The sequence below is a fragment of the Schistocerca serialis genome, chromosome 4 (genome assembly GCF_023864345.2).
Source record: "Schistocerca serialis cubense isolate TAMUIC-IGC-003099 chromosome 4, iqSchSeri2.2, whole genome shotgun sequence".
Classification (NCBI taxonomy): domain Eukaryota; kingdom Metazoa; phylum Arthropoda; class Insecta; order Orthoptera; family Acrididae; genus Schistocerca; species Schistocerca serialis.
This window is the reverse complement of record NC_064641.1, coordinates 70935285-70959557: the sequence shown is the minus strand read 5'-3', so window position 1 is coordinate 70959557 and position 24273 is coordinate 70935285.

Below are 24273 nucleotides of genomic sequence, written 5' to 3'. Positions count from 1 at the left end.
CTCCGAAAGATCCAGAATTTTCCAAATTTTAACTATATGAGAATTACTGGAGATGTAAGTTGGAGAAAGTGGCAAGAGAGAACGGGCCAAGGGAGATGGGTTAAGCAACGACTGTAGTTACAAATGTAAATATGACCATTCAACATAAAATTTAGTATCCTTGACTTGTAGACAGTTGTGTGTAATTTATTCCAGGCGTACGCTGCCTGTGGAACAAGATACAAACTAAAAAAAGGAAGTACTTCATATATTGGTCTGGTGTAGTCGTAATAATTATTTTCACAGGTTTTTAAAATAGAAAAATGCGTCCCCGTAGTTATTTTACACAATATATACTTGGAAGTGGTATAATGCGTAGCATTACTAAAGAAAGCTCAATTATCAGTAAAAAAAATTGAGCTTAAGTATTTGGGGTAAAACATCCATTATGCAACTTAAAATAGAAACTTCCCATTAACCATTATGTCACGTAATGGTATTACATAAACAAAACACATAGCTTAGCACAATGAGATATATATTTAAAAATTTAAAAAGCCTACAAAGATTACCGGTTACCGTAAAAGCCACATTGAAAATCTTTCTAGGAATCAGTTACACTGCACACGTCACTGTTTTCCCCCAGCTTGTGACGGAAACGACACGTTACTTTTCTTTCATAGCAAGTATTGTGCTCGAATCCTGTTGACGTTTGTTGTTTCGGGCCTCTCGATGCCAATTTTTAAGTATAGTTCCAGTAATGCCCAAATCCAGTCTTTCCTGCCAAGTATACTTTTCCAAAAACTTGTGACGAATGTTATTTCTTTCTGCAAATTCAAAGGCTATCCTATTCGCGGCATAGATCGCGAAACGGCGTTATCTGCTTATTCAAGGTCTCTTGCTAAAAAGTCAAAGTAGAAGTCCCTTCTGAATGAGGTTTTGCATTTTTGTTTAGCTTTTCCTACTTTTGAAATGCCCTGAACGATAATTTGAATATTCTGCTAGCAGAATATATTGGACTTCCTTTTGCTATGAATTTTAAGGTGTATGTTTACTGTTTGCTCAGTCCGCCGGCCCCAACTCGACTGTGCTTACAATTCCTCGACTTCCGTAACATAATTGTTCATTATAGTTTTGTTGTTGTTGTTGTTGTGGTCTTCAGTCCTGAGACTGGTTTTATGCAGCTCTCCATGCTACTCTATCCTGTGCAAGCTTCTTCATCTCCCAGTACCTACTGCAACCTACATCCTTCTGAATCTGCTTAGTGTATTCATCTCTTGGTCTCCCTCTACGATTTTTACCCTCCGCGCTGCCCTCCAATACTAAATTGGTGATCCCTTGAAGCCTCAGAACATGTCCTACCAACCGATCCCTTCTTCTGGTCAAGTTGTGCCACAAACTTCTCTTCTCCCCAATCCTATTCAATACTTCCTCATTAGTTATGTGATCTACCCATCTAATCTTCAGCATTCTTCTGTAGCACCACATTTCGAAAGCTTCTATTCTCTTCTTGTCCAAATTATTTATCGTCCACGTTTCACTTCCAAACATGGCTACACTCCATACAAATACTTTCAGAAATGACTTCCTGACACAAATCTATACTCGATGTTAACAAATTTCTCTTCTTCAGAAGCGCTTTCCTTGTCATTGCCAGTCTACATTTCATATCCTCCCTACTTCGACCATCATCAGTTATTTTGCTCCCCAAATAGCAAAACTCCTTTGCTACTTTAAGTGTCTCATTTCCTAATCTAATTCCCTCAGCATCACCCGACTTAATTCGACTACATTCCATTATCCTCGTTTTGCTTTTGTTGATGTTCATCTTATATCCTCCTTTCAAGACACTATCCATTCCGTTCAACTTCTCTTCCAAGTCCTTTGCTGTGTCTGACAGAATCACGATGTCATCGGCGAACCTCAAAGTTTTTATCTCTTCTCCATGGATTTTAATACCTACTCCGAATTTTTCTTTTGTTTGCTTCACTGCTTGCTCAATATACAGATTGAATAACATAGGAGAGAGACAACAACCCTGTCTCACTCCCTTCCCAACCACTGCTTCCCTTTCATGTCCCTCGACTCTTATAACTGCCATCTGGTTACTGTACAAATTGTAAATAGCCTTTCGCTCCCTGTATTTTACCCCTGCCACCTTCAGAATTTGAAAGAGAGTATTCCAGTTAACATTGTCAAAAGCTTTCTCTAAGTCTACAAACGCTAGAAACTTAGGTTTGCCCTTCCTTAATCTAGCTCCTAAGATAAGTCGTAGGGTCAGTATTGCCTCACGTGTTCTGATATTTCTACGGAATCCAAACTGATCTTCCCCGAGGTTGGCTTCTACTAGTTTTTCCATTCGTCTGTAAAGAATTCGGGTTAGTATTTTGCAGCTGTGACTTATTAAACTGATAGTTCGGTAATTTTCACATCTGTCAACACCTGCTTTCTTTGGGATTGGAATTATTATATTCTTCTAGAAGTCATTATAGTTTTATGATGAACAAATTAAAACTTCGTTAGTTTAGCATTAGAAGTCGTGTCGGCGAGTGTCGTGCCCTGCCTGTATTACCCCTTCGCGATCCACAACGGCTACCCGGTTTGCACCGTGTGAGAAATGCGTTCTGAGGACTCAGACACATCGACATAGTTAACAAAATTGAAAAGATACGACACGCAGGCCCAATAAGAACGCTACCAACACACGATGGCTATATGAAAAGAAGTATCAATTACAGATGCTTACGGCGAGTTGATAACCATTATAAACAAGAACAGAGAGGCACAAAATGAACAGCATGATGTAACTGCTGCTCGCTCAACAAATTCACGTAACTGATACGAATAACTTAGCACCGGCTAGAGTAGGAAAAAGAGAGCGAGGGGGAGGAAGAGAAAGAGCGAGAGGGAGAGGGTATTGGGAAAATACTGTATATTGGTGCTGCCTCGATAACGGAGCTGCTTCACGCTGTCCCGTCTTTATTGACTCACATTGGAAAATGTGGTGGTAGAATTTCATGCATGAGGCTCACCGCAAAGGGCTGCGTCTTTGCTGTAACGCGAGCCATTGAAGTTACTGGGCATATCTGCGAAGATATCACCTTAACTAAACAAACTGCTGTCGAATCTTTACTCTTTTTCCTGATTCTTCAGTGTAGTAAGTATCCCATGAAGAGAAACATTAATTACGAAAAGGGCAAGAGTCTCTTTTGTGAGAAACTCTTTCCGTGCATGAATGACTCTTTCAATATACCTAGCCTAGATTTGTGTGGTCGTCCCTCGTCTGTGCACAGAAATTCAGCTGTAGTCAATAATGTATGGGGCAGATTGAATCATTTGCTAAACTGTGTTTCGTTCCATCAGCGGTAATTTGTCGCCATTTAGGATTACAATTCTGATCTGAGTTTTCAAAACGAATGACTGTTTGCTCGCCGAGGGTATGCCAGGGTTTTTCTGAGATTGGATGACCGTAATGACAGAACAAAAAACATAGACTTAGTCTAAGCGGTGCCTGTAATGTCCTTTGTGCACCATCTCACTGTTGTCTATGTTCTACAGCTACATCTATACTCTGCCTGCAAGCCACCTTACGGCGTGTGGCAGAGGGCTCTTTTTGTACCACTGGTATTTCCCCCTTCCTTATGCATGTCGTTGTTAACTGTCTGCCGCGCGGGATTAGCCGAGAGTTCTAGGGCGCTGCAGTCATGATGGACTGTGCGGCTCGTCCCGGCGGAGGTTCGAGTCCTCCCTCGGGCATGGGAGTGTGTGTTTGTCCTTAGGATAATTTAGGTGACGTAGTGTGTAAGCTTACGGACTGATGACCTTAGCAGTTAAGTCCCATAAGATTTCACACACATTTTTGTTAACTGTCTGTTTATTGTGTTTAGATATAAGCAAGGGAACCAACCAAAAGCCACTTAAAGCTTTGCGCGATATCTTGTGCCATCAGATGGTTCCACTAAACAGAATTTTGGCCGTATATATAAGATACATCAAAAGTAGTTGGACAAACGTATGTAGGCTTACTATAGCATCGCAAAGAAAAAGATCATTGGAATATATGTACTCAGTGCTTCGTTTCTTAGTTGCTATTGAAAGAGTTTTACGCAACTGAACGTTATCTGTTTCTCACTGTAGCTGACACGAATTTTTGCCAATGCCACTAGTTCATTAACACTTCTGTAATGTACAGAAATCCGTAGTCTTGTGCTGCGCGTTTGTCTGAACGTGTCGGAATGTGGACTGTCGCACCCTTCCAGAGTTCCGCAAACGGCGTCGAAACGTTTTTGCGATGTTTCTGAGACATTTTGACGATGTCCGTTACCAAAAATAATTACTTCCGGTTTACTCTCACGTAAAATTTCGTATATATTGAGGTCGGACGAACGTGCAGGTCTGGAATTCTTAGAGCCCTAATTACCTATCGGCGAGCCATCTCGAAGAGTGTGCTTGGAACCCTGGCAGGCATGAACCACATCAACGCTCTTAACGCCTGGTGTATAATCTGTAGAAGATTTGAAACAGTTAATCGGCAGGTACGCTTTCACCCTTCACGTCTTTATGTTCCACATTTTTAAGGAGCGGTATTCAAATCGCTGTCTTGCTGTCAGCACGAAGGTTTTCCGTAGTTTCCGTATCTCACATAAGGTGAATCCAGAGATGCGCCTCTTGAAGGTCACAGCCATTTCCTTTCTCATCCTTGTCCAGTAATAGACGGCGGTTCATCACGAATGACATCGTTATAGCCAGGACAGTAAATCCGCGACACAGTTGTTCTAAAAGCAAGAAAACAGATAGCAACAGTCACTCAATTATTGCGAGATTTTGCACATCAGACCATGCGTGCTCCGTGCAGATTTTTACTAGCTACAGCGCTGGTGGTTTATGCACTTGCAGAATATGTGACCAAATAGAAACTGATGAACAGATCCCTTTCATAAGGTTTCTTGTGCATTTCATATACCACATCTAGAGACTATGTGTCACTAATGTAGACAAGCCACTAAGTTACAAAATCCCAAACTCGACTGAGGCAACGGAGAGAGGAGACGCAGTGATAAGGCACTAGACTCGTACTCCGCACGATGGTTTTTAAATTCCCGTCCGAGCATCCAGATGTAGGTTTTCCATGATTTCTCGAAATCAATAAAGGCGAATACCGGGATGCCTCCTTAGAAAGAGCATGTCGATTTCCTTTCGTAACATACTGCATTCAGAGTTTGTTCTCTATTTAAAATGGCAAAATCCCAATTGTCCGTTGTTTGTTTACTACTAAGGCAGTCTAACTACTGGCGCACAAGAACTGCCCATGCTTTTTACTCATGACGAAGTCAGAGATGCCACAGCCACAGATTCTCTTTAGCAACCGGAAGGTAGCTAACTTCGTACCATTACCAACCGCTAGTTTGACTGATTCTTGAGCTTGTTCGTCAGTCTGAGACGCCTACAACGTTTCATTAATATAAGAGCCAGAGAAGCTAGAAAAGAGATGCGCGATTGGTAATCTCCAGTGTGTGAAGGAAACGGTTCACAAAGTTCTACTTTGTGTAATTTCGACTATGAATTTATATTATTTAAACACAAAAGAACTCGTTTTTCTTACAGAATCAACTAAAATAACTACATTAAGGTTTAGTAAAGAACTGTAGAAAGAACACAAAAGAATCCCGCAGATAATTTCGTAAACGGTGACGAAATAGACGGTAATTTGGTTCAGTTATAAACGAACAGCGAAATAATCTTGCACTTGGTCATGAGAATGCTGTAAAATGACGTTCTATTGAGTGTGAACAAAATTTATGTCGCTGACAGTTGCCGAATTCAAAATTCGCATCTATAATGTGCCTTGCACCAACAGCGGAGCAGTCTCGCTATGATTGATCGGCGCTCGGAATTTAATGGCTCACACCACAACTTACGCAACCTGCCACATACCACAACACACGTAAATTTGCATAACGGATGTAATGCACACATGCGTAAAAACACATTCCTCCAAAAGATATCGTTAAAAACACGCAATAACAGCTACAATAAAATAAAGGAATAAGACAGAGAAGGTAAATTCTAGTAAGCACTACTAAAGGTGGAATCGACAATCTAAACACTTATGCCGAACGCACTTTACAAAAATTACGTCAATTTCAGGAAGGGTTATATTAAGAAACATTTTTCACAAAAGAAAAAGAAATTACATTTGGAACTGTTTAAAATGCTTTTAGTTTTTATAAAGGAAGCTGTGTAAAGAATCTTACCTTCTCGTGTTCCGTGCATGGGGCATCGACGGTGGCTCATCAGTGCTGGCGGTGTAACTATTGGGTCAGTCGTGAAATTGGCGTGGATACATCCTCTTGTTTTTATATGATTCTCCTGACGAAACTATTATCATCTGCGACTTACCTTTTGTCACAGGCTGGTCTAGCGTGGTTCTAGCTGTATAAATCCAATTTCGTATGTGCACGAGATAACGTCTTTTACACACACGATACTTTATCAATGTCCCGTACACAGTTTTAAAATGGTATAAAATTCACTTAGACTCGTCGATCGCGAAAGTAGAGTCCATCCGCCTTTAGCAATCACGATAGCGAATTCACAATCCTGGGGAAAACACTAAGTACCACACGTAATAATCAGTTTAAAAGTCTACACGGTGACAGTTTACGTCTTAACGGACGCGATAGTTAATTAAGTTGGAAACGAGCTAAGTATTTTAAACTACAACAGTTCAGTCCTCACAACGACGAACACTTTCGCGTGTATATTGTGTGGGGCGGCGGCGCCGTCTTTTTACGAGAACCTGAAAACTATATCTGTGTCCAGGCAGAAAGCGATGGAGAAAATACTGACCATAGTTTCCAGTCTGCAAGTCCACATTCTTGCTTGCCCAGTGAAAGAAATATTTCTTTTCTCTGTTTACTCATCAGGTTTTGAAACTATGACTATAAATGAAGATTCTGAATTCTAATTGATAGATGTATTTGATAAACTTTCACACGCATAACATAGTAATATTCCTGATGATTGTACTAATAATAAATCTAATTTATCCATCGTAAACAGCACTATGAGCAGTCCAGAGGTGACTCCTTCGGTAAGTTCCTAATAAATGGTCTTTCACCCTGACTTCTAGTAATCTTAGTTAACTGTTCGCCACAGAAGTGGAAAATAATCTCACCACTTGCCACGCGGATTTGGTATCATTACGGGCGGCACACAAAATGTTACTTCCGCGAAATGTAAGCGATGCAGGACGGTGTACAGTCCTCGCGAGTTCACTTCCTATTTGTACCGAAAACATGAGTTTAGTTGCAGCCTGACTGTGAGTCACATGAGGCAGCGCATTAAGCCGGCGTTTGACTGACGCGGACCGCGAAGTGAAGTCGATGGCGGTGGTGACTTCTTAAGGCTTCTTGCCTTGGTCCGTCGTAGGCTAAGCAGCCTATACTGCTGCCCCTACAGCTGCCTATGGACTTTTCTTTCTTCTCATTTACGGATTTCTTTCTTGGTGTCACTGGTTTTGGGATTCTTGCTTCTTCTCCTGCTGGTGCATGTTCGCTACTCGCGCTGCTGGTCCGGCCAGCATGTGGTCGATCGCCAGTGGACTTGGTTCCCAAGGTCTTATTCCCTCGTGAGGAAATCACGTGGCAGGTGCAATGCAAGCCTGAGGGCTGTGTTCTGCACGGTTTGTAGCAGCTTCACTGAAGTGTCTGCCGCGTTTCCCCAGACTATGGCAGCGTTTCCAACACTGGCCTGATGAGTGTTAAATACAGTGTTCTGCCGCTGTCTGGAGGTGGTGTTGATCCAGGTTCAGCAGCGGGTACATAAGGTGCATCCTGGCCAACGCCTTTGCCCGCACCTCCCGAATATGCGCCTTGCATGTCAGGCACCTGTGTAACGCCGAGGTATTGACCAGTGCGTGTCCATGAGATGGGCCCACCCATGATCTGCACCGGCCGGATGACCGCTGGCACATTCTTCCGAGTGAAAATCACCGCCTGGCTCTCGCCTCCGTTGAATTTCAGCCGCCATTTGGTTTTCCAAGCTACGACCTCGTCGCATGCGAGCTGCAGGCGGCGACGCAGCAATTCATACTTTTCGCGAACAGCGCGGTGACGTCCGCGTGAAGTGCCAGGTGTACCCTCGGCGTTTTCGGGGCGTCGGCAGTTTAGAGACAGTACAATAGGGGTCCGAGGACGGACCCCTGTGGTACTCCCGCTCGGATGGGACGTGCTGTTGAAGTACCATCGTAGGCCCGTACATGGAAGGTGCTTTCTTGTAAATATGATTGGAGCAGACGGACGTGCGACACTGGCAATCCGTGAACGAGCAGCTTGTGCAGAAGGCCGTTGTGCCACACGCAGCCGAAGACACCAGTAGCACCGTCGCTAAGCACTCGAAACGCTGCAGTGGCCCCATCGCCTGCTCCACAGCAGCTGCTGTGTCCCCTGACACTACAACCTATGGTACGGTTGTCAATAAATTTAATTGTTGCTATCAAAGTGTCTTTGTCACGGAAAAAAGCTTGAATATCATGCTTTTCGTAAGATGAGTTTTCTTAAAAGTAAGCGTGTGGTAGACTTCCCACACTTCAGAGGTAAGAGTGGTCACAACTGGCCAGTACCTGTAAGATATACGCAGTGTAACTTGGAAAGTCATTCAGTACCATGTGCAGAATAAGTAGCAGTAGTGTGTTTCGTGTGTAAACATTACAGACAGATGCCTAGACAGTGTCAGGAATCAAAATGGCTGATAATTAGACGTAAGAATTAAGTTTCTATACTTTGCTTTGTGAGTTTTGTAATTACTGATGTTCCGAAATGAGTACCGGGAAGCGCAAGGCTCTGGCAGAGCCAGGGACACAAGAAGTGTCAGAATCACAGACAGTGCATGTGTTGTTAGAAACGGTAGCACAACTGACAGCAGGCAATAGATAGTTAGGTGGTGAATTAGGAGTACAGCAAAATATATACATTTGTCAGCTGTGAGTTTAGTTGCTCCTTTCTCTGGTAAGTCGGTTGAGTATGTGCAAGCGTTTGTGCAGGTCTTTAGTAATTTGTTAGAAATGGAAGGATGGTCTGACCTGGAACTCTTGAGGGTACCAGAATAAAATCAACCGGAGAATGGAGACTCTCACGAGAGATGAAAGATTTGAAGAATTTAAAAGGTGATTATTTGAAAGGTATAGGAAGCAGAGCAGTGCCAGACGTTTTAGAGAACAGTTGAAGTTGGTAACAAAGAGACGTGGAGAATCGATAGAAGATTTTGTGGATGGGATAAGGAAGATCAGTAGTTGTACATTCGAGTTGAGGCAGGATGCTGTTGTGAATGAAGTAATTTTACAGGAGGATGAGTAGAGGACACTTGACGTATTTTTGAGAGAATTTCCTTCAGAAATGTCGAGCGAGTGCAAACAGCTGTTCCGGTTGATTTGTGTGCAGCTGTTAGATTGGCTGTGGAATGCAAGGAAACTGATGTGTCGACTTGATTGCAAGTTAGATCGGGCAGTGTTTTGGATCAGTATAAGCTGTTACGGATGCAGGCAGTCGGTAAATGTGTGGAAGCAATGTCACCCGTCGCAGAACAGAGCGAATAGAGGTGGTCAGCGTGGTGGTAATGGTAATGTCAGGGAAGGGACCAGAGAAGAAGCAGGCATTGAACTCCAAAGGGAACCCAACGTCCACCTACCAGGATTCCCAGTAAAATTAGATACTACGAAGCCATATGCAAAGGTAGACTGTGAAGTGAAAGAGGCAGTCGGGAGGAAGAATTGCAAGGTGTTATTGGACACAGGGCACATGTGTCAGTTTCCAGTGGGGATCTGGTAAAACATATCCATTCGAACCCATCACAGTGTAGTCTGTGTGAAGTGGGGGATAAAAATGTCATACTGTTGGGATTCGTGGACATGAATTTTTACCTGGGTGCAGTTCATTTTAGAAACTGTGTAGAAATTGTGTCAAATATACATGAAGGCTATGACATGATCCTAGTGTTAGATTTATTGCATTACTATTGTGCCAAAATCGACCTTGGGAACACACGATAGAGCTTGGCAGAAAAATACTGTTTCCACTGTAGCTATGTCACCAGAGGACTATCGGATATGACCAACTGCTTAAAGCATTAACAATCACACTAAGCTGTGTACCTAAGAATGCCAGGAAATCGCTTTCGGTTAATGTTCAATCTAACTTACTATTAGGAATGTCGTCTTTGGTGGAACCATTGAAAGTAAATGAAGTAGTGGATCAGGCAGGCTGCTTAGTGAAAAGGAGCTGTACGCATGCAGGAGGTAAATGGGGGAAATGGTACCTGTGATTGTGGACAACTTCTGTGCTGAGGATTTAAGGTTGACAAAGCGGGTTGTTAATCACTAACATGGATGTGCTGGCGGAGGAAGAGTGGGATACAAGGAGTACTGGCCGCAAACAATCGCCAAACGCTATTGGAATTGCGAAGGGAAATGAAGCACCTAAGAGAGGAGTGACAAGAAAGAGATGGAAGAATTATTGTTGAAAATTAAATATTTATTTTTTTCCAAAAGAGCCATTGTCAGCAATGCGTATTATGCAGCACCGAATACCAACAGGGAATTAATCACCAGTTTGCACAGTTTGTACAGTTTGTACGGTACTGACGTTCTTGCAGCCTGTTGTAGAGGTATTCGTCAACCTGAAGGATTGAGGTAAGTAATACCCTCTTGGAGCTCGGAATTGTCATCATGGCTAAAAACTCATTGTTGAACTTATCGACACTTGACTGCCAATACCGTAATGGACGCCTACCTTTTGCTGAAGGAAATCAAGTGTTTTTCGACGATGGACTTAAAAAGTGGCTACCATCAATGGTAACTGGCTCTGAAGGACCGACCAAAAAGAGCATTTTCTTTGCCATGGGGATAATATCAACTCAGGAAGATGCCTTTTGTACTAAAAAACGCACCTGCGACGTTATAATGATTTTTGGATGGTATTGTCAGACGTTTAAATCCACATCAATGAATGGTGTATTTTGATGACATAAACGTCTTTGTGAGTGACATGGAGCAGCACATACAACGCCTAAGTAAGATATTCTTGAGATTAATGGCCACAAGGTTAAAATAGAGTACAGAGTAGCAGAATTTTGTCCTCGAAGAGGTGGCATACACTCCGCCACGGATCTACGATATTCCGTCCGAATCGAGGCAAAACCCTGATAGTTGCGCCCCCCCCCCCCTTCCCACACTCTCTCGAACGTTTGAGATAGAACGCCAAAAAATTTAAAAAATAATGTTTCCAAAATACGTTTATTCCATAGCACACATCTATCTAAAGAGTTTGATATGTAAAACACATATGTTCAAGGAAATGTAATACTCGTACATGTTGTTTGGTCTTCAATGTGTCAATGTGTAGTGCGACGCCTCTTTACACAGAATTCTTGTATTGCACGTCACTGTATTTCGCTCTGTAGAATTCAAACGTGTATATTTTGTAATGGAAGCCATCAAACCTATATTCAGGACAGTGGGAAGTAAAATGTTTCACATTTCTTCAGTCTTTAGGTCCCAGCATTGTTTTTTCTCTTTCATCTTGCTACAGTTTTACAGGCATGCTTTCTGCGAAAGAATGTATTACCTTAGCAGAGTTCGTCAAAATTTTTGCGCTACATGAAAAATCAAAATGTCGTTGTCTAATACCCAAAAAGCTGTTAATACGAATACACCCAAGACTGGTGTGGTTTCTCGATTTGATGTTTATTTTCCCACTATCTGACAGATAGAACGAAGTAGGCCTTTCTAATGTTGAAGCAATTGTAACACCCGCCAAATAAGCGATACTGCTTTTTCACAAATGATCATTTTATCTACCTCATTTACATAAATAAAACGACAGAATATAATTCACGAAGTACCAATGTGCCTGTTAGGCCAACTACAAGCAAAACGTTTTATGTTACGAACTAGTTCCACATTTCATTCACACGCTCCAGTTTCACAAGCATGAAATCGAAAAGTAGCAGCACGAAATTTTTACATAAATTTGGAATCGTCATATTATTCCATATAATTTGTGTCATGTCCTCGTTTCTTCTCCTTCCTCTTTCTAACAGACAATTTTGTCATCACTAATTCTGTAGCTATTCCTGCCGTTGTCAAAACTTACTCTCCAGTTAGCGTCACTAACCATGTCAGTCACCAGTTTAATTATCCCACGTTTATTCTCCGGCTAGGCGTTATTCCGCGTTCGTACAGCGCGTTTTCCGCGCTACTCCGAGAATAGAACTTAAGCGGCTGCTAATGGGAGATTGAACAACTGGTCCTTAGCGATATGGCAAAAATTTTCTGACGAAATTTCATTTTCTTGGATACACCGAGAAGATTAACATGTAATCTTTCTTACCTGTTATTCCTGTTCGTTGCTTATTTCCATTCTGGTAGTGTGAATCTATGGATTATGCTAATAAATATAACACTGATCTTTCGCACACCCAATCAACCCCATAAACGAACTGTGATTGGCATTAACCCGCAGTGATTGGCATTCACCCGTTCGGGTTTACTCGGCTCAGCTCGTATAGCCCCGTCCTCTTTTGTCTGCGGGAAACTTTTTATTACTAGATACGACGGGGTTCCCCTGATAGAGACATCATGTAAATTGTGCACGTATTCAAAAATGAACTTATGATTCGTTAAGGAATCAACTTAGAATATGTTTAAAATGTTCAAAAACCAATATGAAACGTCCCCTTTGAACAATTCTACATGACTGTGCTTAAACTGACACACAATATTTTGTTAGCGCAACGCAATCTGACTTTCAAAATTCCCTACAAAAGAATGGCCCTGACTAACATTAAACTATACCTTTCACAAATTACTTACCTCACAAAAATCTTCGCTGCTCAAGCTACTGCAATACAGCGAGCGCCACTACTGCCAGCTAAATAAAAGATTCAAACTATGGAAGGCACTAACTACTGATAGGGATAGTTAGCAAATGAAAGATATTAATAGAGAACAAACAATGTATTTACCTTGATATCATCATATATAAATACAGCAGTTCATGACAAATTTCAAAACTCCGCCATCTCTCTCCCCACATCCACCACTGCTGGCGGCTCACCTCCAACTGCGCAACGCTACGCGCTGTTCACAGCCAGCTGCCTAACACTACAATGGCGAGTATTACAACAATGCAAAGCAGCCACAGACTGCACACAGCACAGCCAGTGATTTTCATACAGAGGTGGCGTTACCAATAAAAAAACCTAAACAGCCTACTTACACCAACAGGGATGAACTTCAAAATCATATGAATAATCGATAGACCAATGTGCACTGGATGCTAGGCGCTTTGTGAAACAAGGTTTTTTGGCGTCCGCTGAAATTGCTGCCCAGGGCGAAGATGGACACAAGGTTAGTTAAAGCCATATGTGAATTTCATATACCTGAATCGGTGAAGCAACCGCAATTGGTCCTTGGTGTTGCAAATTACTATGGAAGGTTTGTGAAGAGACATGAGTATTGACGTACCAGTAACGCAATTGCTGAAGAAAGGTTCAAAGTTTGAGAGGTTGGAGGATTGTCAACATACTTTTCAGAAACTGAAAGAAGCTCTGATGACGAGTCCAATCTTAGTGTTTCCAAATTACAATAAATGAATTCATTCTGTCATGTGATGTGCACAAACACGCACTCGTTGATTGCTTTGTCAGGAGGCTGAGGGCATGGAACATCTGGTGGCCTACGCATCAAGTCTTCCATGACAGATATGGTGACGTAGAGCTTTGGAATCACCTATTTCAAGTGTTATCTCTATGGGAGAAACTTTCATGTGATAATGGATCATGATGCGGTGAAAAGCTTTGTGGGATTGAAAGATCCATCTATCAGGTTGACATGATGGGCTGTACACCTGAGTGAATTTGATTTTGAGGTCATACATAAATCTGGAAAGGAACATGGGAACACAAGTGGACTGAATAGGAAGGTACCAGTATTGCAAAAAGCAGGTAATGAGCTTAAGGAATGGCATATAGCACTGAAGTTTATGACATATGCGAACAGTTCCATAAACAGTCACAGTTTTCTGTGCAGGATGGGTTGCTGTGCAGAGATACTAAGTTGCAACCGCAAAGATAAGCGAGAAAGTATGATCATATCTTAGTGTGTCATGGGGGATGTAGGTCTACCAATAGTGGCGTAGTGTAGAGATACTGGTGGAGGAATAGGAAGGTGGATGTAGGCCGATATGGGCAGAATTGCATTAAGTGTGTAAGAGAGCAGATTCATGTCGAACAAGAGTACTATTGCAGAGGTTACACGATGCATTACCACTGTTTTAATCGCTACGGTTTGACATATTAGGTCCTTTCAACAAAACATCTTCAGGGAACAAATATGTACTCATGATTATAGAGCATTTTTCGAGATATGTGAAATGGTCGTGATGCCCAGCCAACAGGTAGCAACAGTAGTGCAAGTGTTAGCAAACAATTGCATACTGGAGTTTGGGTTACCTGAAACAATAGTGATAGATCAGGGCACTTTTTCAAAGAATTGTGTTGGCTTTGTTTATGAACAAATTGAGAATTAGTTCTCTACATTCGCAAACTAATGGAGGAATGGAAGGGGCTCATAGAGTTATAGGAAAGATGTTAGGATACTATAAAAACGCACACTAGATCAATTGGTATGTCTATTTAAGGTATGTGGCCTCAACGTATAACTCACAGCAGTACACGAATATGGGATTTTGACCATTTGGGCTAGCATATTGTTGCAGGATACTGTCCCCATTCAACATCATAAAAACCAAGAATAGTAAGACGGGAGAATCTCTCAAAGAGTTCACGAGAGTGATAAGGGAAACGTAGAACAGGTAGTGCAGAACTAATACAGGGTACTCGAAAAGCAAGAACTGGTGCACCGTACAGCAAGAATGCCACAGTATGAGGATAGCTGATGGGTAACTTGTCAGTTTCCTATACTCTGAAGTACAAGATGAAGAATTTTTTTGCAAAATATCAAGGACCATATCAAGTTGTTGACAAAGGGTCGTCTGTGTATGTCGTGATAAAATTCTTGATAAGGAGGGAGACTGTACATTTGGGATGTATGAAACTGTTTGAGGGAATTCCACAGGTTATTCCTGGAGTAGTGTGGCTCGAGCGAAAGGAAAAAGCGAAAACGAAGGTGCAGTGGAGCAAGTGGAAGGTTGTAGATGCACTATTGAGGGGAAGTCCATATACATTAAGGATTAGGAGACAAGAGAAAATTTATGTTCTTGTGTTTGTTGGTCATAAGGATACCCGTGGTTTAGGGGTAGCGTCTTTGATTCATAATTAAAACGTATTTGGTCCCGGGTTCGATCCCTGCCACTGCCTAAATTTTGATAAATAATCAGCATTGGCGGCCGAAGACTTCCGGCATAAGAAGTCAGCCTCATTCTGCCAACGGCCTTGTCAAAGCGGGCGGAGGAGCGGATAAAGGTTTAGGGCACTCTCTTGTCCTAGGCGTGGGAAATTGCCCCTAAAGGTGGAAGAATCAGCAATGATCAACGACATGAGGATGCAGAAGACAATGGAAACCACTGCATTAAAGACACGTAACGTGTATCCACAGGACATGTGGCCTGTAATTGAAGAAGTGTCATGATGATCTCTCCATTGGCAAAAGATTCCGGAATAGTCCCCCATTCGGATCTCCGGGAGGGGACTGCCAAGGGGGAGGTTACCATGAGAAAAAGATTGAATAATCTACGAAAGGATAACGTTCTACGAGTCGGGGCGTGGAATGTGAGAAGCTTGAACGTGGTAGGGAAACTAGAAAATCTGAAAAGGGAAATGCAAAGGCTCAATCTAGATATAGTAGGGGTCAGTGAAGTGAAGTGGAAGGAAGACAAGGATTTCTGGTCAGATGAGTATCGGGTAATATCAACAGCAGCAGAAAATGGTATAACAGGTGTAGGATTCGTTATGAATAGGAAGGTAGGGCAGAGGGTGCGTTACTGTGAACAGTTCAGTGACCGGGTTGTTCTAATCAGAATCGACAGCAGACCAACACCGACAACGATAGTTCAGGTATACATGCCGACGTCGCAAGCTGAAGATGAACAGATAGAGAAAGTGTATGAGGATATTGAAAGGGTAATTCAGTATGTAAAGGGGGACGAAAATCTAATAGTCATGGGCGACTGGAATGCAGTTGTAGGGGAAGGAGTAGAAGAAAAGGTTACAGGAGAATATGGGCTTGGGACAAGGAATGAAAGAGGAGAAAGACTAATTGAGTTCTGTAACAAGTTTCAGCTAGTAATAGCGAATACCCTGTTCAAGAATCACAAGGGGAGGAGGTATACTTGGAAAAGGCCGGGAGATACGGGAATATTTCAATTAGATTACATCATGGTCAGACAGAGATTCCGAAATCAGATAATGGATTGTAAGGCGTACCCAGGAGCAGATATAGACTCAGATCACAATATAGTAGTGATGAAGAGTACGCTGAAGTTCAAGACATTAGTCAGGAAGAATCAATACGCAAAGAAGTGGGATACGGAAGTACTAAGGAATGACGAGATACGTTTGAAGTTCTCTAACGCTATAGATACAGCAATAAGGAATAGCGCAGTAGGCAGTACAGTTGAAGAGGAATGGACATCTCTAAAAAGGGCCATCACAGAAGTTGGGAAGGAAAATGTAGGTACAAAGAAGGTAGCTGCGAAGAAACCATGGGTAACAGAAGAAATACTTCAGTTGATTGATGAAAGGAGGAAGTACAAACATGTTCCGGGAAAATCAGGAATACAGAAATACAAGTCGCTGAGGAATGAAATAAATAGGAAGTGCAGGGAAGCTAAGACGAAATGGCTGCAGGAAAACTGTGAAGACATCGAAAAAGATATGATTGTCGGAAGGACAGGCTCAGCATACAGGAAAGTCAAAACAACCTTTGGTGACATTAAAAGCAACGGTGGTAGCATTAAGAGTGCAACGGGAATTCCACTGTTAAATGCAGAGGAGAGAGCAGATAGGTGGAAAGAATACATTGAAAGGCTGTATGATGGTGAAGATCTGTCTGATGTGATAGAAGAAGAAACAGGAGTCGATATAGAAGAGATAGGGGATCCAGTATTAGAATCGGAATTTAAAAGAGCTTTGGAGGTCTTACGCTCAAATAAGGCAGAAGGGATGGATAACATTCCATCAGAATTTCTAAAATGATTGGGGGAAGTGGCAACAAAACGACTATTCACATTGGCGTGTAGAATATATGAGTCTGGCGATATACCATCTGACTTTCGGAAAAGCATCATCCACACAATTCCGAAGACGGCAAGAGCTGACAAGTGCGAGAATTATCGCACAATCAGCTTAACAGCTCATGCATCGAAGCTGCTTACAAGAATAATATACAGAAGAATGGAAAAGTAAATTGAGAATGCGCTAGGTGACGATCAGTTTGGCTTTAGGAAAAGTAAAGGGACGAGAGAGGCAATTCTGACGTTGCGGCTAATAATGGAAGCAAGGCTAAACAAAAATCAGGACACTTTCATAGGATTTGTCGACCTGGAAAAAGCGTTCGACAATATAAAATGGTGCAAGCTGTTCGAGATTCTGAAAAAAGTAGGGGTAAGCTATAGGGAGACACGGGTCATATACAATATGTACAACAACCAAGAGGGAATAATAAGAGTGGACGATCAAGAACGAAGTGCTCGTATTAAGAAGGGTGTAAGACAAGGCTGTAGCCTTTCGCTCCTACTCTTCAATCTGTACATCGAGGAAGCAATGATGGAAATAAAAGAAAGGTTCAGGAGTGGAATTAAAATACAAGGTGAAAGGATATCAATGATACGATTCGCTGATGACATTGCTATCCTGAGTGAAAGTGAAGAAGAATTAAATGATCTGCTGAACGGAATGAACAGTCTAATGAGTACACAGTATGGGTTGAGAGTAAATCGGAGAAAGACGAAGGTAATGAGAAGTAGTAGAAATGAGAACAGCGAGAAACTTAACATCAGGATTGATGGTCACGAAGTCAATGAAGTTAAGGAATTCTGCTACCTAGGCAGTAAAATAACCAATGACGGACGGAGCAAGGAGGACAACAAAAGCAGACTCGCTATGGCAAAAAAGGCATTTCTGGCCAAGAGAAGTCTACTGATATCAAATACCGGCCTTAATTTGAGGAAGAAATTTATGGGGATGTACGTCTGGAGTACAGCATTGTATGGTAGTGAAACATGGACTGTGGGAAAACCGGAACAGAAGAGAATCGAAGCATTTGAGATGTGGTGCTATAGACGAATGTTGAAAATTAGGTGGACTGATAAGGTAAGGAATGAGGAGGTTCGACGCAGAATCGGAGAGGAAAGGAATATGTGGAAAACACTGATAAGGAGAAGGGACAGGATGATAGAACATCTGCTAAGACATGAGGGAATGATTTCCATGGTACTAGAGGGAGCGGTACAGGGCAAAAACTGTAGAAGAAGACAGAGATTGGAATACGTCAAGCAAATAATTGAGGACGTAGGTTGCAAGTGCTACTCTGAAATGAAGAGTTTAGCACAGGAAAGGAATTCGTGGCGGGCAGCATCAAACCAGTCAGTAGACTGATGACGAAAAAAAAGGTCATAAGTGTGGCGTAAGGTATAGTGCAGGCTAGAAAAAATGCTGTGGGGCAGCAGGGGACTTTTAGGAGAGGAATGTGTAACAGGAATCCCTGTCCTCAGGTTGGATACGCCAGGAGGCGATATGGATGTGTGGACCATACCCATATTATTAGTCGTCATTGGAGTGGAGGCACTGCAGAACCAGCATCTGAAAGGGGAAGTGCTCTTTGTGAAGCAAGAAGATTTGGTAATCACTAGTCAGCTGTGGGTGATACAGGAAATATTTAAGCGTGGGAAATGCAGAACAAAGTGAGAGGTCTGGAGGAAGCATTCGACAGTTTCCAGCAAGGTGAAAGGAGCCATATAGCGTTCAGAGGTGTTATGGGGAATGCGTGGGATACATGGAACTTACGGGAAATTAAGAGGCGAGATTTCACAGATTCTGGGGATGATACCACGTACGAGGAGGAGGAGAGGTTGGATCGATGAAACACGCCGTCTTCTGAAAATTGTGTCGGCACACCTAATGAAGGGGACATCAGAAGGATGAACGACACGGTAGATGATTAAACAATGCGTACAAGAAAACAAAAGGTGTTTTTAAACAATATTCCGTTATTACGCCAGCTGGCCGTGGAAGAATCAGTGAACCAGCATGTGAAGATGTTGGAAGCCGATGTGGAGGGATTGGATAGGGAAGCAGTAATAATGAAGTGGCTGCAGTCCTTGGGAAGCAACGTGTGGGAAGCACACGGGGAAGTACCTGAACTGTGAGAAGTCATGCAGCAGGCTTTGCCAGAATGACTGGGAATGAACTTTTTGTCTCTGCGTATTAAAGTTGGTTGTGGAACCTATCGAGGAAAACTTGCCTTTCTATTTCAACCGAGCCATGGTGGAAGTGAGGACTGATGTAGCAAAGGTGTATTTTTCAGTCGCCTTTCCAGTAATAGAATATCAGGCACGGTATCAATATTATGTAGTCTATGCATATCCCCCCCCCCCCATGAACTATGGACCTTGCCGTTGGTGGGGAGGCTTGCGTGCCTCAGCGATACAGATGGCCGTACCGTAGGTGCAACCACAACGGAGGGGTATCTGTTGAGAGGCCAGACAAACGTGTGGTTCCTGAAGAGAGGCAGCACCCTTTTCAGTAGTTGCAGGGGCAACAGTCTGGATGATTGACTGATCTGACCTTGTAACAATAACTAAAACGGCCTTGCTGTGCTGGTACTGCGAACGGCTGAAAGCAAGGGGAAACTACACCCGTAATTTTTCCCGAGGGCATGCAGCTTTCCTGTATGGTTAAATGATGATGGCGTCCTCTTGGGTAAAATATTCCGGAGGTAAAACAGTCCCCCATTCGGATCTCCGGGCGGGGACTACCCAAGAGGACGTTGTTATCAGGAGAAAGAAAACTGGCGTTCTACGGATCGGAGCGTGGAATGTCAGATCCCTTAATCGAGCAGGTAGGTTAGAAAATTTAAAAAGGGAAATGGGTAGGTTAAAGTTGGATATAGTGGGAATTTGTGAAGTTCGGTGGCAGGAGGAACAAGACTTTTGGTCAGGTGAATACAGGGTTATAAATACAAAATCAAATAGAGGTAATGCAGGAGTAGGTTTAATAATGAATAAAAAAAATAGGCGTGCGGGTAAGCTACTACAAACAGCATAGTGAACGCATTATTGTGGCCAAGATAGACACGAAGCCCACGCCTGCTACAGTCGTACAAGTTTATATGCCAACTAGCTCTGCAGATGATGAAGAAATTGATGAAATGTATGATGAGATAAAAGAAATTATTCAGATAGTGAAGGGAGACGAAAATTTAATAGTCATGGGTGACTGGAATTCGAGTGTAGGAAAAGGGAGAGAAGGAAACATAGTAGGTGAATATGGATTGGGGCTAAGAAATGAAAGAGGAAGCCGCCTGGTAGAATTTTGCACAGAGCATAACTTAATCATAGCTAACACTTGGTTCAAGAATCGTGAAAGAAGGTTGTATACATGGAAGAATCCCGGAGATACTAAAAGGTATCAGATAGATTATATAATGGTAAGACAGAGATTTAGGAACCAGGTTTTAAATTGTAGGACATTTCCAGGGTCAGATGTGGACTCTGACCACAATCTATTGGTTATGAACTGCAGATTGAAATTGAAGAAGATGCAAAAAGGTGGGAATTTAAGTAGATGGGACCTGGATAAACTGACTAAACCAGAGTTTGTACAGAGTTTCAGGGAGAGCATAAGGGTACAATTGACAGCATTGGGGGAAAGAAGTACAATTGAAGAAGAATGGGTAGCTCTGAGGGAGGAAGTAGTGAAGGCAGCAGAGGAGCAAGTAGGTAAAAACACGAGGGCTAGTAGAAATCCTTGGGTAACAGAAGAAATATTGAAATTAATTGATGAAAGGAGAAAATATAAGAGTGCAGTAAATGAAGCAGGCAAAAAGGAACACAAACGTCTCGAAAATGAGATCGACAGGAAGTGCAAAATGGCTAAGCAGGGATGGCTAGAGGACAAATGTAAGGATGTAGAGGCTTATCTCACTAGGGGTAAGATAGATACTGCCCACAGGAAAATTAAAGAGACCTTTGGAGAAAAGAGAACCACTTGTATGAATATCATGAGATCAGATGGAAACCTAGTTCTAACCAAAGAAGGGCGATGTACTTGAGGACAACATTATAGAAATGGAAGAGAATGTAGATGAAGATGAAATGGGAGATATGATACTGCGTGAAGAGTTTGACAGAGCACTGAAAGACCTGAGCCGAAACAAGGCCCCGGGAGTAGACAACATTCCATTAGAACTACTGACGGCCTTGGGAGAGCCAGTCCTGACAAAACTCTACCATCTGCTGAGCAAGATGTATGGGACAGGCGTAGTACCCTCAGACTTCAAGAAGAACATATAATTCCAATCCCAAAGAAAGCAGGTGTTGACAGCTGTGAAAATTACCGAACTATCAGTTTAATAAGTCACAGCCGCAAAATACTAACACGAATTCTTTACAGACGAATGGGAAAACTGGTAGAAGCCGACATCGGGGAAGATCAGTTTGGATTCCGTAGAAATATTGGAACACGTGAGGCAACACTGACTCTACGACTTATCTTAGAAGAAAGATTAATGAAAGACAAACCTACATTTCTAGCATTTGTAGACTTAGAGAAAGCTTTTGACAATGTTGACTGGAATACTCTCTTCCAAATTTTAAAGGTGGCAGGGGTAAAATACAGGGAGCGAAAGGCTATTTACAATTTGTACAGAAACCAGATGGCAGTTGTAAGAGTCCAGGGGCATGAAAGGGAAGCAGCGGTTGGGATGGGAGTGAGACAGGGTTGTAGTCTCTCCCCAGTGTTATTCAATCTGTATATTGAGCAAGCAGTAAAGGAAACAAAAGAAGAATTCGGAGTAGGTATTAAAATCCATGGAGAAGAAATAAAAACTTTGAGGTTCGCCGATGACATTGTAATTCTGTCAGACACAGCAAAGGACTTGGAAGAGCAGTTGAATGGAATGAACAGTGTCTTGAAAGGAAGATACAAGATGAACATCAACAAAAGCAAAACGAGGATAATGGAATGTAGTCGAATTAAGTCGGGTGATGCTGAGGGAATTAGATTGGGAAATGAGACACTTAAAGTGGTAGAGGAGTTTTGCTATTTGGGGAGCAAAATAACTGATGATGGTCGATGTAGAGAAGATATAAAATGTAGACTGGCAATGGCAAGGAAAGCGTTTCTGAAGAAGAGAAATTTGTTAAAATCGAGTATAGATTTAAGTGTCGGGAAGTTGTTTCTGAAACTATTTGTATGGAGTTTAGCCATGTATGGAAGTGAAACATGGACGATATATAGTTTGGACAGGAAGAGAATAGAAGCTTTCGAAATGTGGTGCAACAGAAGAATGCTGAAGATTAGATGGGTAGATCACATAAATAATGAGGAGGTATGGAATAGAATTGGGGCATCTGAGGCACAAGGGATCACAAATATAGCATTGGAGGGCAGCGTGGAGGGTAAAAATCGTAGAGGGAGAACAAGAGATGAATACATTAAGCAGATTCAGAAGGATGTAGGTTGCAGTAGGTACTGGGAGATGAAGAAACTTGCACAGGATAGAGTAGCATGGAGAGCTGCATCAAACCAGTCTCAGGACTGAAGACCACAACAACAACAACAACAACAACAACAACATGCATATCCCGTCCAGTGGGGGACGCTGAAGAAGTTTGTCAGTGTAAGGATATGGTGGTTATTGTTAATGGCTGAGGATGAGAGCAAGCATGCAAAAATGGAGAAAGCAGAGTTACAGAAGTATTAAAGAGGTGAAGTTAAAGTTTGTCCAAACAAGGTAGTGAGAGAAATTTCGGAACTCCGGTTCAGCGAAGTTACTACTAGGTCAGGAAACGGGAAAGGATTTCATGAAAGAGGTGATAGTAGCTGAATTGTACTTTCAGCAGGCTGAGGCATATTGGTTGTACTCTACCTACAATATGATGATAGTAACAGCCAAGTGTTACAAACAGCGGAAGCTCACATCAGGAAAATATATCGAACTGGATGGGAGTGGATTGCTAATAAAGGAGACATCAAGCAAATTAGTGGGATCTACTTCTTGTCAACGTGCCACAATTTCGGGAATAACAAATCTGTGTATTTCACAACCATGGTTGTATTGGCCAAAAGAACCTATGGAAGAGTTACAAGCTGCGAATTTGGATGCGCTGAACCAGACTGTAGGACCTGAACTAATTCAGTCTATAGACAAACTCGTTACCAAGCAGAAAGCGCTAATTTCCGTTCAGACGTTAAGGTAGCATTTCGATCGATACAGGGAGCACCAGTTCCAGAAAGATACAGCGTGCATTGTTGACCGAATACTACAGTGACACCTACTGTGATCAGCCGGCTGCTGTAACCGAGCGGTTCTAGGCGCTTCAGTCTGGAACTGCGCGACCGCTACGGTCGCAGGTTCGAATCCTGCCTCGGGCATGGATGTATGTGATGTCCTTAGGTTAGTTAGGTTTAAGTAGTTCTAAGTTCTAGGGGACTGATGACCACAGATGTTAAGTTCCACAGTGCTCAGAGCCACGGCTTCTCTGATCAGCATAGTCCTTGTTTACGTGTGTAAGAAGCAGAGCGCGAGACGAAGTTCACACCCAGCCATTATTCAAGGCTTGGTTGGTTGGATTTCCAGAGCCTGAGAGGTAGCAGAGAAAACTATAATTGAACTTAAGTTACAAACGAACTGTCAGAGATTAGGATAAGTAGTGATTAGGAAAACATAGTGGTAAGAGCAGTTTTGGGTAAAGAGCGGACTAGAGCGAACGGAGCCAGCTGCCAAGAAACCTGTCGCTCTAGTTTGCATAGAGATGATTTAATTTAAGGCGACCTAAGGAATCAGGTCTTGTTAAATAATAGTGCAGTGCAGCGCACTTATCATATTTGGTCATAAATGCATGACGCTGGAAGTGAATCGCGGTAGCACCAGCCACAGACGAGTTGTTTGCTTTACAAGATATAAGACAGCCTTCGCAATGCTGCGAGGCGAGCTGGCCTGGCAGGATGTGGAACAGTAGTACTCATGCGGTAGATGCCGTAAGCCTTTCCAAGCCAATGACGACCAAAATTTTTAGCATACATGCTGCAAGGCGTACCAAAGCTGAAACAAGTGCA